Source organism: Ambystoma mexicanum, chromosome 9, assembly GCF_040938575.1.
Source record: "Ambystoma mexicanum isolate Mex_15411 chromosome 9, UKY_AmexF1_1, whole genome shotgun sequence".
Classification (NCBI taxonomy): domain Eukaryota; kingdom Metazoa; phylum Chordata; class Amphibia; order Caudata; family Ambystomatidae; genus Ambystoma; species Ambystoma mexicanum.
The window spans coordinates 1489925970-1489939330 of NC_090931.1; the positions used below are offsets into that span (position 1 = coordinate 1489925970).

Consider the following 13361-nt stretch of genomic DNA (forward strand, 5'->3'; position numbering starts at 1 on the left):
TCAATCAGTCAGTCTAGGCCATAAACCATACTTTCCACTTGCATGTGCCTCTCTCCCATCTCCAGCTCTGTCTTTGTCAAGTCTCCCCAAGTCTCTCCTCTCCCGCTACTCTGCAACCAGCCAGTCATTCAGAGCCAGGCCTCGGTCTCTCTCTGCCAGATCGATCTCATCAAGGCCTCAACAGATTCTGCTGCACCAAGACACCTCTCCCTCATCGAACTCGATCAACATCTAGCACCATCTCCAACAACAACTAAAAAACTCCCTTCTCTTCACCTTTGGTTATACTATTCCATGACACACTCGAATCCTTATGGTTACATTCATTCTCTAAGCTAAGAATGTCTCTTTCTCTGTCAGCAAATTCTATATTCAGGCAGTGCCTGAATGTCTGTGTTTGCAATGTACTTTCACTTTGTGATCTTGTCGTGTTCTGTGTCAATGTGACATTGGACATTATATCTCCTTTATGGCCTATCTGTCTGCGGTGCCTGCCTCCTATTTCTCCATTCATACCCATTCACTCCACTGTTGGCTTCACGAAATCCTCTTTCCGTGCCTGTGTGCAAAGGCTCTCCTTGCCTGAAAAGGCTCCTCTCCCATCTCCCCATGTGGCGCTGCCCCCCTTTCCTCTCTCTGCGAAGCACAGAGCTCAAGCTGATAAGCCAGGCCCTCTATACTCGGACAAAAGCGACCTCTTGTCAACCAAACTGTTTACGAATCCCTTCTCACAGTGTACCATAACATTTCGCAGTGCTGCGGCGCTTCTGTGTCACCATCCAGAAATGGCTTTATAATGCCAGCTAAATGCTTTCTAGCGTTTGCGCTTTCTCTCGCAATGCCAAGCGCTATCTATATGCTCAAAGCATATTCTAAGTGCACACTCTACGTGCATGGTGTCTCTACAATGCATACATGTGTACATGTAACTACAAAACATACCAATGTGTCATTCTAAATGGCTCTACATGGTATTTCAAACATGACAGTGTGTCATTCTAAATGCAAATTGCAAATGCATACAAAGTGGCAGTCTAATATGTGGATAGTGTAATGATGCTACTATATGTACTAATCAGAATATATGATGGATAACTAAACATGATGCAATGATTCCTAATAATTCTCTACCAAAGAGTCTAATGATTCTATAATGATAACAATCCAGGCATCCCCAATTATCAGTTTTTACAGTATGACACGATTTACACCCGTTGCCATAAGAAGTTTCCCCAGGGGCCTCATCATGAGATGGGCAGTAGCCCTAAAATGCGGCGTTAACGCTATTACCGCTGCATATAAAGGTCTGCCCAATCACGAGTTTGGCCACATTTATCCCCAACTCAAATCTGGAGGTAAATGCGCTGGCGGTAAGGGCATTTTTGGCGCTATTACATCCGACGCTATTACCCCCGGCAGTAATAGCGCCCTGTTACCACACTACCCATGATCTGGTGCTAATAGCTCCCAGCCCAGTAGCGGTAAAGCCATTTGCCCAGGTGGTATATCGGCAGTATTACCACCGGGATACAGCCCAACTCGTGATGAGGCAGAGTTTTGTAATAGGTGGCTCCAATTAGAATTTTTTGGAGAACACGATCCTTACCCTATCTCATATCATTACTCTGACGCTCAAAAAGATTGACCAAGTCCTGCACGTTTCAAATCTATTTCCACACCACCTCTATCATGTGTTTGTGTTTCTTGTAAAAAGAGAATTCGTAAATGGGATTTTTTAAATTATCTGGCTATAAGTGAGCACTTATAAGGAGAAATTAAACCTATAACATACAACATGACTATCTTTCACCCATCATTTAGGAAAGAAATCTCTCTGTACTCATCTACCATACCCAGACAGGATGTTGCCCCATTTCTGGATGCGGGATCCCGAATATCCACCATAACTTTCCTACAAAAATCCCTGTAAATATCAAAACCTCCTTTCATTGACACATTTCCCCTCTCTCTGTCTCTCTCCCAATCATAGGCTTCGCCCAAAGACTGGTCACCATTGGTTCAAATTGATGAAATTGATGCCATAAAACCAGGAGTAAAAGGTACAAGGGAAAACATACACATTTTGATAATATCCCTATTCTTCCCTCTTCTATACAATAATTCTAGCTTGATGACTCCTCTCCCATCATGCTGTCTGACCAAGATCGGCTATGAAGCCTCCCTAAACAAATGGACTCTGGATGCATGACCTTAAGAATGTTTATTTGCTCCCCTTAAACAATAACAAGAACAGCAAAGATATCCCTTGAGAACACATTCACATTTCAATCTCTCCATCTCCTCCCAATGTGTGTCGCTACTGTTACATACATCTTCTACGCAATGCTCCACATCATGTCAGGCTTTTTTTAGTATTCTTTCTAATCCTCATCATTCTCGCCACTGTGACGTGCGAGTCACGTTGCGCGCATGCGCGAGCCTCGTTCGGGCTACGCGCATGCGCAGTTAAATAAAGTGCGCCCGTGCCGGCAGTTACGGCCGGGACGCTTAACGGCCAACACCGTGTCCCGTGTGTTCCTGTGTGAATGTGCGCAGGAGTGCATGCAGGCAGGCCCGAGGCACGGGCGGCCACACAACATCGTGGCGACGAGGCGGGACACCAGCGGGGCACAGAGTGAATGTTTTTATTCTCACAACGCTGCACCGCGGTATATTACGAACCCGGCGCGAACACAACGGAGGTGTTTTCACGCTTCGTAGACAGCAGTAGCGGCCTGAAAAGGTACTCGTGCGCTGCTTTTTACCTGAAAAGCCTCTCACAACCGAATTTTTGGAAACCCTGCAGTCTTCACCAAACAGGAGGACTGTACCTCAACTAGCCGCCACCACCCAGGGGCAGCTGGTGCAACATTAAGGCAACTTGGAGGTTCAAGGACCGCGCAGTGTTTCAAGATACGTCCACTAGTCATCCAAGGCAGGTTTGCGGCCTCAAACCCACCACGAGGTGCCTGTGCGACCTGTGAACATGGCAGAGAGCGACGGCGAACAAGAGGCAGCGAGAGTGGTGGTAAGGAGGCAACAAGGGACGTTACTTCCCATGCAAGAGTTCGACACAACGGGCCCCCCTTCCAAACTAGGCCCGAGGTGGCTGCTGTGGATCAAGAAATTAGACATGTACTTTACTGCGACGGGGGAAACCGATGACGAAGCAAAGAGAGCCACCCTGTTGTACTCGGCGGGCATGGACGTATTACGCATCTATGAGTCCCTGAATCTACAGGTAACAACCTATGACGCCGTCAAAGCTGCTCTTGAGAACTACTTTATCCCGTTATCAAATGTGGACTACGAGAGATTCCTGTTCTGCAGCGAAAAGCAGCGGGAAGAGGAGTCACTCGACCAGTTTTGCGCTCGCCTGCGTCAAATGGCTACAACTTGTCGGTGGGACAATGAGGAATCCATGGTTCGAAATCAGGTCCTCCAAGGCTGTGGCTCAGGCAAGTTACGCAGGCAAGTTTTGAGGGAGCCGGGTTGGACTCTACAACAAATTTTGGACAGCGGCAGGACTTATGAGCTGGCGGAGTCAAGGGCGGCCAAAATGGATGCCGCAGTGCGCCCGGGAAAAGTGCAGGAGGCTTTTGCCATTGGCAAACAGGGGGCGTCGAAGGCTAAGTGGGTGCAAAGGCGCCAGGACACGGGGTCAGTGCAAGGGGCATCATCTGTGTGCCAATACTGTGGATATGACCTTCCACACTCCGAAGAGTGTCCGGCCAAGTCGAGAACATGCGGCAGATGCAACAGTCCTGGTCATTATGCACGGATGTGTCGTGCTCCTGCCCCGGTGACCGTACAGAGGGGCCCCGCCAGGGCGTTTGGCGGAAGTTCAAGGAGGCAGAGGAGCGTTGCCGTACTAGAGCAGGAAATGCAGAGGCTCAACTTGGCAGAGGAAGAGGAGGAAGAGGAGGTGTTCTTCATTTCAAGTTTGGCCACGGGGGCGAGGAAGAAGAGGCAACCGAAGTGTGTTGTGGACATTCAAGGGGTGCCGACACAAGTACTGGTAGACACAGGAGCCTCGGTGTGTGTACTGGCGTCCAACCACTACCAGTCCATTCTGGGCCCACCGGCGCTGGACGTTTCAACGGCGAAAATATTCACGTTCGGAGGAGATACACCGCTCCCCATCAAGGGCGTTTTCGTGGCACCGGTGTCCAGAGGAGGCAAGACCATCAAAGCTTGTTTCTTTGTCACAGACGTGAGCCCTCACTCTCTACTCAGTTGTGCAGCTTCTGAGGCCCTCGACCTGGTGCATTTCGCATGGGAAGTTTATCAAGTCGACATAGAGCAATTACTGGGCAAGTTCCCAGGCATTTTCGAAGGCGTGGGGAAACTGAAGGCTCCTCCGGTACGTCTGCACATAGATGACACCGTCAGGCCTACGGCGCTCAAGCATCGTACAATCCCGTTCCACCTCAGGGAAAAGGTTGAAGAGGAGCTTCGGTCGCTGGTGCAGATGGACATCATTGAGAGGGTGGAAGGCCCTACGCCCTGGGTCTCACCCATTGTGGTAGCCCCCAAGCCGAAGCAGCCTGGAGCGGTGCGTATATGCGTAGATATGCGTCTCCCCAACGCTGCCATCAAAAGGGAGAGACACATCACACCCACTCTGGATGACATTATAGGCGAACTGCAAGGCGCAAGAGTGTTCTCAAAGTTAGATTTGTGAGCGGGCTACCATCAGCTTGAACTCCACCCAGACTCATTACGACGTTCACGACGCATGAAGGCCTGTACCAGTTTAAGCGCCTGAGCTTCGGCATTTCCTCAGCTGCCGAAGTCTTCCAGAACACCATCAGGGGGGCGCTGGCGGGCCTAAAAGGTGTTTTGAACATGAGTGATGACATTCTAGTGTTCGCAGAATCTGAATCTGAACACATGAAGAGGCTGGAGTGCACACTAAAGAGGTTGGATGATTTGGGACTCACCTTACATCGCGAAAAGTGCGAATTTTTCAAGGACAGGATCGGGTTCTTCGGATTCATCTTCCATGCCAGCGGTGTGTCTCCGGATCCGGCAAAGATTAAAGACATTCGTGAGGCCGACGCGCCCCAATCCCCTACCGAGGTGAGGAGTTTCTTGGGGATGGTCAATTACTGTGGGCGCTTTATCAGAGGGTTGGCCTCCCTGTCGGAACCTCTCAGGGTGTTGACCAGGAACGATGCCGTGTGAACATGGGAGAGGGAGGAGCAAGAGGCCTTTCAGCACCTCAAGAATGCCCTGTCGGATGATGACACCATGGGGTATTTCAACCCATCAGTTGAATCAGAAATTGTTGTAGATGCGAGTCCCATGGGTGTTGGTGCAGTGCTACTACAGCCAGACAAAAGAGGGGAAATGAGACCCATCGCTTATGCGAGCAAGGCACTCTCTGACACTGAAAGGCGCTACTCGCAAATTGAAAGAGAGGCTCTAGCTATTCTGTGGGGCTGTCGCCACTTTCGGCTATACATTCTGGGCAAGCCCGTGGTGGTCGTGACTGACCATAAGCCGTTACTGCCCATCCTGGCGGGAGTATCGTCTAAGCCGCCTCCCAGAATCGAGCGGTGGATGCTGGCCCTGATGGAGTATGGGGTGAGGCTCGTGTACAGGCCAGGCACCAACAACCCGGCGGACTATCTGTCGCGCCACCCCAACAAGGGGAGTGGGGACCTGAACGAGGAAGTGTCGGAATGCCAAGGACTACTCTGCCACGTCGTGGAAGGGGCATTGCCAGTGGCGCTATCGAGACTCACCATCGCAACTGAGTCATCCAAGGATGAGGTGTTCCACATCATCAAGGCGGCGGTGAGGAGTGGTGACTGGAAAGCTGTGCTAAGGGATAACTCCAGGCGGCAGCTAGAAGCCCAGAAGGACCTTCAGGCGCTCTGGAAGGTGAGGGATGAGTTGTCCATTTCGGATGATGGGCTGCTACTGAGAGGGAGACAAATTGTGATTCCGCAAGCCTTGAGGAATCGCGTCCTGGAGTTAGCACACATCGGGCACCAAGGGGTCGTCAAGACCAAGGCGAGGCTCCGTTCGAAGGTGTGGTTCCCCGACCTTGAGGGGATGGTAGAGCGCTTTGTGGGAAGGTGTCTGCCGTGTCAAGCCCCGGCTCTCGGGGACAAGGCCCCACCGATTAGGTCGATGGAACGAAGCGAGAAGCCCTGGGGAACTGTACACGTGGATTTCGGATCGACTGGTCGGGGCATGTACTTTTTAGTGGCCGTGGACCAATGGTCACGATACCCGGAGGTGGAGGTGTTGGAACACACCGCGACTGAATACACCACTAGGGCCCTGGACAAAATGTTCGCGACCCATGGGTTCCCGGAAATATTATGCTCGGACAATGGGCTCCCGTTCACAGGCAGTAATTTCGCCCAGTACCTCAAAGACAGAGGCATTCACCACCGGAGAGTATCCCCTCTGTGGCCTCGCGCCAATGGGGAGGCCGAAAGGTTAATGCGCACTTTGAACAAAGTGCTAAGAATTTCCGCTCACGGAGGGTAGGACCTTCCCAAGAAGCTAGTGGAATTCTTAAGAGAGTACAGAACCACCCCACACCAGTCCACGGGGGTAGCCCCCGCTGAAGCGCTGTTCGGACGCTGCCCCAGAGGCATGATACCAGAGATCGAGGGCCGCGGGCCAGGCGTCATTGACAACGAGAAGGTCAGAGAGGATCGCATGGCACGAAACCAGCGAGAAAGTGAAAGAAGGGGTCTACAAGACAAAGAAGTACGTGTGGGGGATGCGGTGCTGGTCCGTAACCGCCACCCCGAGGGCAAGTTGTCATTGCCCTACGAACCCCACCCGTGGAGAGTCACACATGTAAAAGGGACCATGGTGACGGCAGCCTGTGCCCTTGGCACAGTCACTCGCAAAAGGTCCTTCTTTAAGCGAGTCGACACTTCAGCGGATACGAGTGAGCCGAGCGAGAGCAGAGTTTCCGAGGAAACCCCGGAGGGTCGAATGGAGGACATCCAGAGGGAGCCTGGCCCAGCTGAGGATGGCCTCCGTGGAGCTGCGCCAGAGATGTCTAGGTACCCGATGAGAAGGGGTCGCCGACCGCCCTCATACCTCAATGACTATGTCCTGGACTCGGGAGACTGAGCCGGGGTGTGTGAAGTCGTTTCTCTGGGAGTAAGAAAATGTTGGGGGGTGTTCCAAGTTTGAACTGTTATTTCCACATATGTTGGGTTTGTGTTTTCGTTAAAGAAAAAAAAGGGATGTGACGTGCGAGTCACGTTGCGCGCATGCGCGACCCTCGTTCGGGCTACGCGCATGCGCAGTTAAATAAAGTGCGCCCGTGCCGGCAGTTACGGCCGGGACGCGAAACGGCCAACACCGTGTCCCGTGTGTTCCTGTGTGAATGTGCACAGGAGTGCATGCAGGCAGGCCCGAGGCACGGGCAGCCACACAACAGCCACTACAACTATTTACTTCCTCTTTTGCTTTTTCCTAGTGGGGTATTTAATTCTTTACATTTTACTGTAGCCAATAACTTTAAGCCTCTCCAACCCTGTTTTCCTCAACAAATCATAGGCCTTCTTCTGTTCTTCAGCACTCTTCTCTATTTCACACCTTCAATAACAAGCTACAATATCCTATAAATGGGTCAAAGAATACTTGTCTTCTCCAACTTCAAAAATCAGGGCAAAAGGGATGGATATTTTCGCCTTCCTCACAAACGTCCACATAGCAAATCTGGGAGAATACACATATTATGGCACTTGTAGTTGATCCTGTCTTTCCCCCTCAGTTTAGCCACAACTTATTTGCTGTCCCTGTAATAATAATATTGTGCCACAATGGAGCTCGGGCAGGAGCCAACGGATAGTGGATTATTTTCAAGGGCTTTGAGGCTATCTTCCACTTCATCCACCCAGGTCTTCAGCTCAGAAATAGAGGACTGTACATCTGCTTGTAATCCTCTAATCTCTTAAAGCACTGCTAGCACTGTCTCCTTGATACAGCCTATTGCACCGCTGGGGACTTCATTGCCACTTGTACCCAATCACACAATGTAGTTTGAGTATCTTATGTCCCCTCTTCTCTCTCAAATTTGTGCAATTCCACTCCAGAAGCAGTATTGGCCCACTTTCAGTCATCAAAATGCTCCTCCAACATATGGTGCACCAGATAATATTACCAGCAATTTACCTCTATCATGGACTAGGCAGGATGGGAAGACATGCCCTTCACATCAGACGATCATGTATCAGATTGGGATAAATCGACGCAATCCAATCCAAACCATGCCTGTTCCTGCATCCTCCATTTAAAAAATAAATACAAATAAAATGTTCTGGCCTTGTAGGTATTATCCTACTTCTGTGACATTTTGCAATCAACGCTGTATAGTTAGTGGTGGTATACCAGACCTAGCTCACGTCTCTACATTTTTGCACCTGAGGGATTGTTGTCAAATTTAATATATTCCCAAAGGCTCTGAGGCTCTCACCTCAAGGGAAACTATAGGTACTTTCCTCTTATATTTTTTCATGGGGCCTTCCCAACTGGGTCTTAGATGTCCCTATGCTCGGTTTGGGGCCGGGATGGACCTCCCTTAGCTGGAGGACCGCAAAGCTATGGGCGCTTCACCAGTCCACCCATCTTCTGCCAATCAGCCCCATTTTGTGCTTGTCGAGACCCACTGCAAATCTCTAGGGGCGCCTCACTTCAGAAAATTTGCATTTTGTTCCAAATTCAAGCGGCCATATTTGCCTCGCCGCCTAATGGTCTCATGCAGATATTTCTGATCAAAACAGCTAATACGTCAGTGAGCATACATTTTGTAGAAAGAAAACACGATCAACCCTGCAAAAACACCTGTGAGCTGCTCAGTAAGAGGTGTATTCCCCGTCAGCCAATAGCATATTATTTTTGCATTGCTTTAAGATAGCTCAGCGAGTTATGTGCTTGCTGTTGCAATCTGAGTGTGATCTGAATCCTGGCAAGGCCAACTCAGCCTTTCAAGCCAAATAAATGAGCACCAAGTTTGATTTGCTGATAATCGTATGCAAAAATGTTCTATGTACAGAGCTTTTTGCGAAAGCGCTATGTAAAAAACAAATCAGTTTTAGTAGGGTTCAGCAATCTCCCAACATCTACCAATCAATGAACTGACATTTATTTTCGCATGCACACCATGCCACAGAATCTTCAAATCTACCTGTGACTCACTCATCGAATATAGGATCCAAAATGCTTTGAATCCTCCTGCAATCAGGGCTCTAGCAAACAAACACATATTCATGACAGTCTATTCAAAAAGACTTCATCCTTTTCAATGCGAGTGTAGATTGGCCAATTAATGTATTTTGTGAACTAACCCTCACTTTAAATAATGCTTTCCTACCTGCAATATCTGAAAAGGAACTGGAAATAGCAAAGTGGCCCCCAAGATTGCAACATCTACACACTCTTTGAATGTGTGTGGTGTTCATTTGCTTTGATGTGCCTTTATTTAACATGCATTGTGATAAAAGGAACCCCCAAAAAATACACACAATTTTAAAAATACAGATTCCCAATTTACACTCATCCACAAACAACAGATGCCCTGTTCTCTGGAGATTCATTTGCAACCTTGTGCACAGACACGCGTGCAATTGCTCAACGGAGCAAGTGCTCACCAAAATAGAAACTGTGGCAAAGAAGCTCCCTGAAATATTTCTTGGATGTTCACACCGGGGATGAGAGGCGTCTCTTCTCATAGATCCCCTGAAGAGTGGTTTGCCACTATGAAATTTTACTTTTATTTCGCTGTGGATACATTGCTTTTCAATTGTGGGCCTTTTAGAGCCCGTTCTATCGGAGATTACAGCATTTCACACAGAGGTCCACAACGGCTTTACTGTCCACTAACTGGCCACTGGTTCAGTAAGATCTTTTATTAACTTTCTGTTCCATTTGTATTAGGCTATTGATTTTCTGTACATACAAATCATGTTCATATCTATTCCAATGATTGGTTGATAGGGTGAGGCGGACATGCTAGTGGGATACTGAGTGGCAGATTTTAGAGGAAGCAACATGTTCTGATTTGGTGAGCAATGTTCTTCCAGTGAGCCAGGTTGATGTTCATCTCGGATGCCGTATGTTGTGTACATGATCCACATGGACTGGTTCTCTTGGATATTTGATTATTGCCATAGACAGAGGTTAGGCACATTGACAATATGCGTCAGTTTTCAAGTTCTGGGCTATTTTACGTGTTGCTCTCATTTGTTTTGCTGTAATTGGATGTCCTACGTTAATGTTGATTTGGATGTAATTTTGTCAATAAATCAAGGTTTTCTTACCTGTTACATTACGCAGATACCTCATATATTATTTTGAACAATAAGTTTGACTGAAGCGTCAATGCATTAATATGGCTGTACTACTGTGTGCGTTCTCTCATGTTGAGCAAGGTGACGTTTTCATCTAATGTTCAGTGGACTGATAAGGTTGTCTTTCTGTGTGTTGATTTAGATGGGTTTTTGAATGACACATTTCTGAACTTTAGGATACAGATATTATAATTCCTGTGGTTAGTGTCTCTATTTCTGGATTGCCAATATGTGTGTTTTTCTGTTAAGTGAGGTTAGTTTTTCTACTCAAACACTTTTGACATTCGTGCACTTATAAGGAATTTTCTCCCTTATGTTTTTGTTCATGCCGAGAGAGACAACGGTTCCAACTGAATCTCTTCTGACATTCAGTGCACTGATATGGTTTTCTCCTGTGTGTGTTCTTTCATGACTAATAAGAGTGCATTTCTTTCTAAAGCATTTCTGACATTCAGTGCACCGATACAGTTTTACTCCTGTGTGCATTGTCTGATGCTGAATAAGGCTACTTTGTTGACTGAAGCCTCTTTGACATTCACTGCACTGGTAAGGTTTTTCTCCAGTATGCATTCTCTCATGTAGAATAAGGCTCCGTTTGTAATGGAAGTATTTCTGACATTCAGTGCATTTATAGGGATTTTCTCCTGTGTGTGTTCTTTCATGCTCAAGAAGCGTTTCTTTGTGACTGAAGCACTTCTGACATTCAGTGCACTGATATGGTTTTTCTCCAGTATGTTCTCTCATGACAAACAGACCTTGCTTAACACTGAATCTTTTTTGGCATTTAGGGCACTGATATGGTGTTTCTTTAGTGTGCGTTCTGTCATGATCAAGGAGATTTTGTTTACCGCTGAATCTTCTCTGACATTCAGTGCACTGATAGGGTTTTTCACCTGTATGTGTTCTCTCATGTAGAATCAGACTGTTTTTCTTACTAAAGCATTTCTGGCATTCAGTGCAGTGATATGGTTTTCTCCTGTGTTCATTCTTTCATGCTGAATAAGACTTGCTTTTTGACTGAATCTTTTCTGACAATCAGTGCACTGATATGATTTTTCTCCGGTGTGTGTTCTCTCATGGGCAATGAGACTTTGCTTACAACTAAACCTCTTCTGACATTCAGAGCACTGATACGGTTTTTCTCCTGTGTGAGTTCTCTCATGCAGAATAAGACTGCTTTTGTGACTGAAGTATTTCTGACATCCAGTGCACTGATAAGGTTTTTCTCCTGTGTGAGTTCTCTCGTGCAGAATAAGACTGCTTTTGTGACTGAAGTATTTCTGACATCCAGTGCACTGATATGGTTTTCCCCCTGTGTGAGTTCTCTCATGCTGAGTAAGATTGTTTTTTTGACTGAAGTATTTTTGACATTCAGTGCACTGATAATTTTTCTCTGTGGTGGATCTTGCCATGTCTGCTCTTGCTATGAGTGCATGCAATGGCAATGCAGAATGTAAGGGAGATAACCAATAATGCAGACCTGATGACTTAACAGTGCACTTAGGAAGGTTAGATTGCTGCAAACTCAGCTGGAAAATACAGCTTCAATGGGAACGCATGTGCAGATCGGCCCTGGCCGAGACTGGGCTCCCCTTTCCCGCCCTAATCTGTATCCCCTTCCTGTAAACATCTGTATCTCCTCTTTCCATATCCTTTTAACTACACCCTTAATATTCTGTCCTAATTGTATACATATTATTTTTTCCACTTGCTGCACAGCACTCTTTCTTTCTCCATTAAGGTTTGCACTATAGAAAACCCAGTGGATAACAGAACAATAACAGAACAACTTATTCCAGAGCTAGAGCATCAATGAATAATGCTTAGACTTAATCACACCAAAGAGTTGCAAGTTCTCCAGCTAATGCTTGCATTTTGTACAAAAAACCCTTTCCACTAGAATTCACATATTTTTTCTCACCCATGGGTAGCCTCTGTAGGTTTCCCTTATAATTAATTTATTTGTATTTTTGGATTTATAGAGCGCAGTACAGCCCACGGGCATCGAGGCGCTAAACTTGATGACTCTAGCTGTGCCAATAATCACCAAGTCATGTTATCCTCCCTTGTTTGCTCTCTCGTGGTTAGACTGCTTTTCTGGCAGAGATGTGTCTGTCAACATGCAACAAGGGCTTCTCTTCCAATGGGTCCACTGTCATGGGACACCAGGCTTAATTTATAACTGCGGTTTCTCCATCGTACTTCACACGGGCAGAGTCTATATCCTGTTTCACTCCATGCAGATAATGAGCAGGCCTGTTCCATTTCTTCTTAAAATCAGTACTTGCCTAGGCTCCAGTTTACCAGCTTTCTATGCTTACATTTTGGAAGCCTCTCATTCCCTTAATTATTCAGCCAGTCAAATGTTCTGTTATTCAACTTTGGCTACTTCATGATGTATGATCGAAACAAGCGCTTTGGCTTAAAGCGCTATATAAATTCAATAAACATAAACATAGACATGTGAGCTTGAAGGAATAACGTTTTCAACCCGTCATGTTCTTAGATCTTCTGATTCCATCAATAACACTTCAGGCTTCTGGTTTTCTTTTCAGAGCTCTGGACCCACTCTCGTTTGTTACACGTAAGACTTTGTAGGGGTTTAGTTGTAGCACATGTTGCTAAATCATCATCGTTTCTGATCAGGCGCTAGGCACCTGTTGAACAAAACTGAAAGGTTATAATTCTACATGTGAAATTGCAGCTAGAAATACCGTTTATAAACTTAAAGACAGTACTCTGTGAATTAATACAAACGGTTAACATCAAGGTTTCTCTTCTAGCCATGTGGCAGGGGTATAGAAAACAGCGACGTGTTTACAACTAGTAAATGTTAAAGCAGGCTGGTTTCACGAATAAAGGCAAGGCAGATTTGGAGTTTCCCTTTAGTACAAGCCTTTTCTGCTCGGCAGCAGCATCTATATTTTAGATAGGCTGTCCTATAGACCACTCGTCACCTCCCCGTCAAAGGGTCGTGACACTATAAGCCAACACCCCATTTGCACTCTCCTCAACACTTCATTGTGTGCT

At 46.9% G+C, this 13361-nt stretch overlaps 1 pseudogene; it reads right to left on the minus strand.

The window, feature by feature from the left end:
• Positions 1–10558: 10558 nt before the first annotated feature.
• Positions 10559–11743, minus strand: LOC138487520 (zinc finger protein 182-like; annotated as a pseudogene).
• Positions 11744–13361: the final 1618 nt, after the last annotated feature.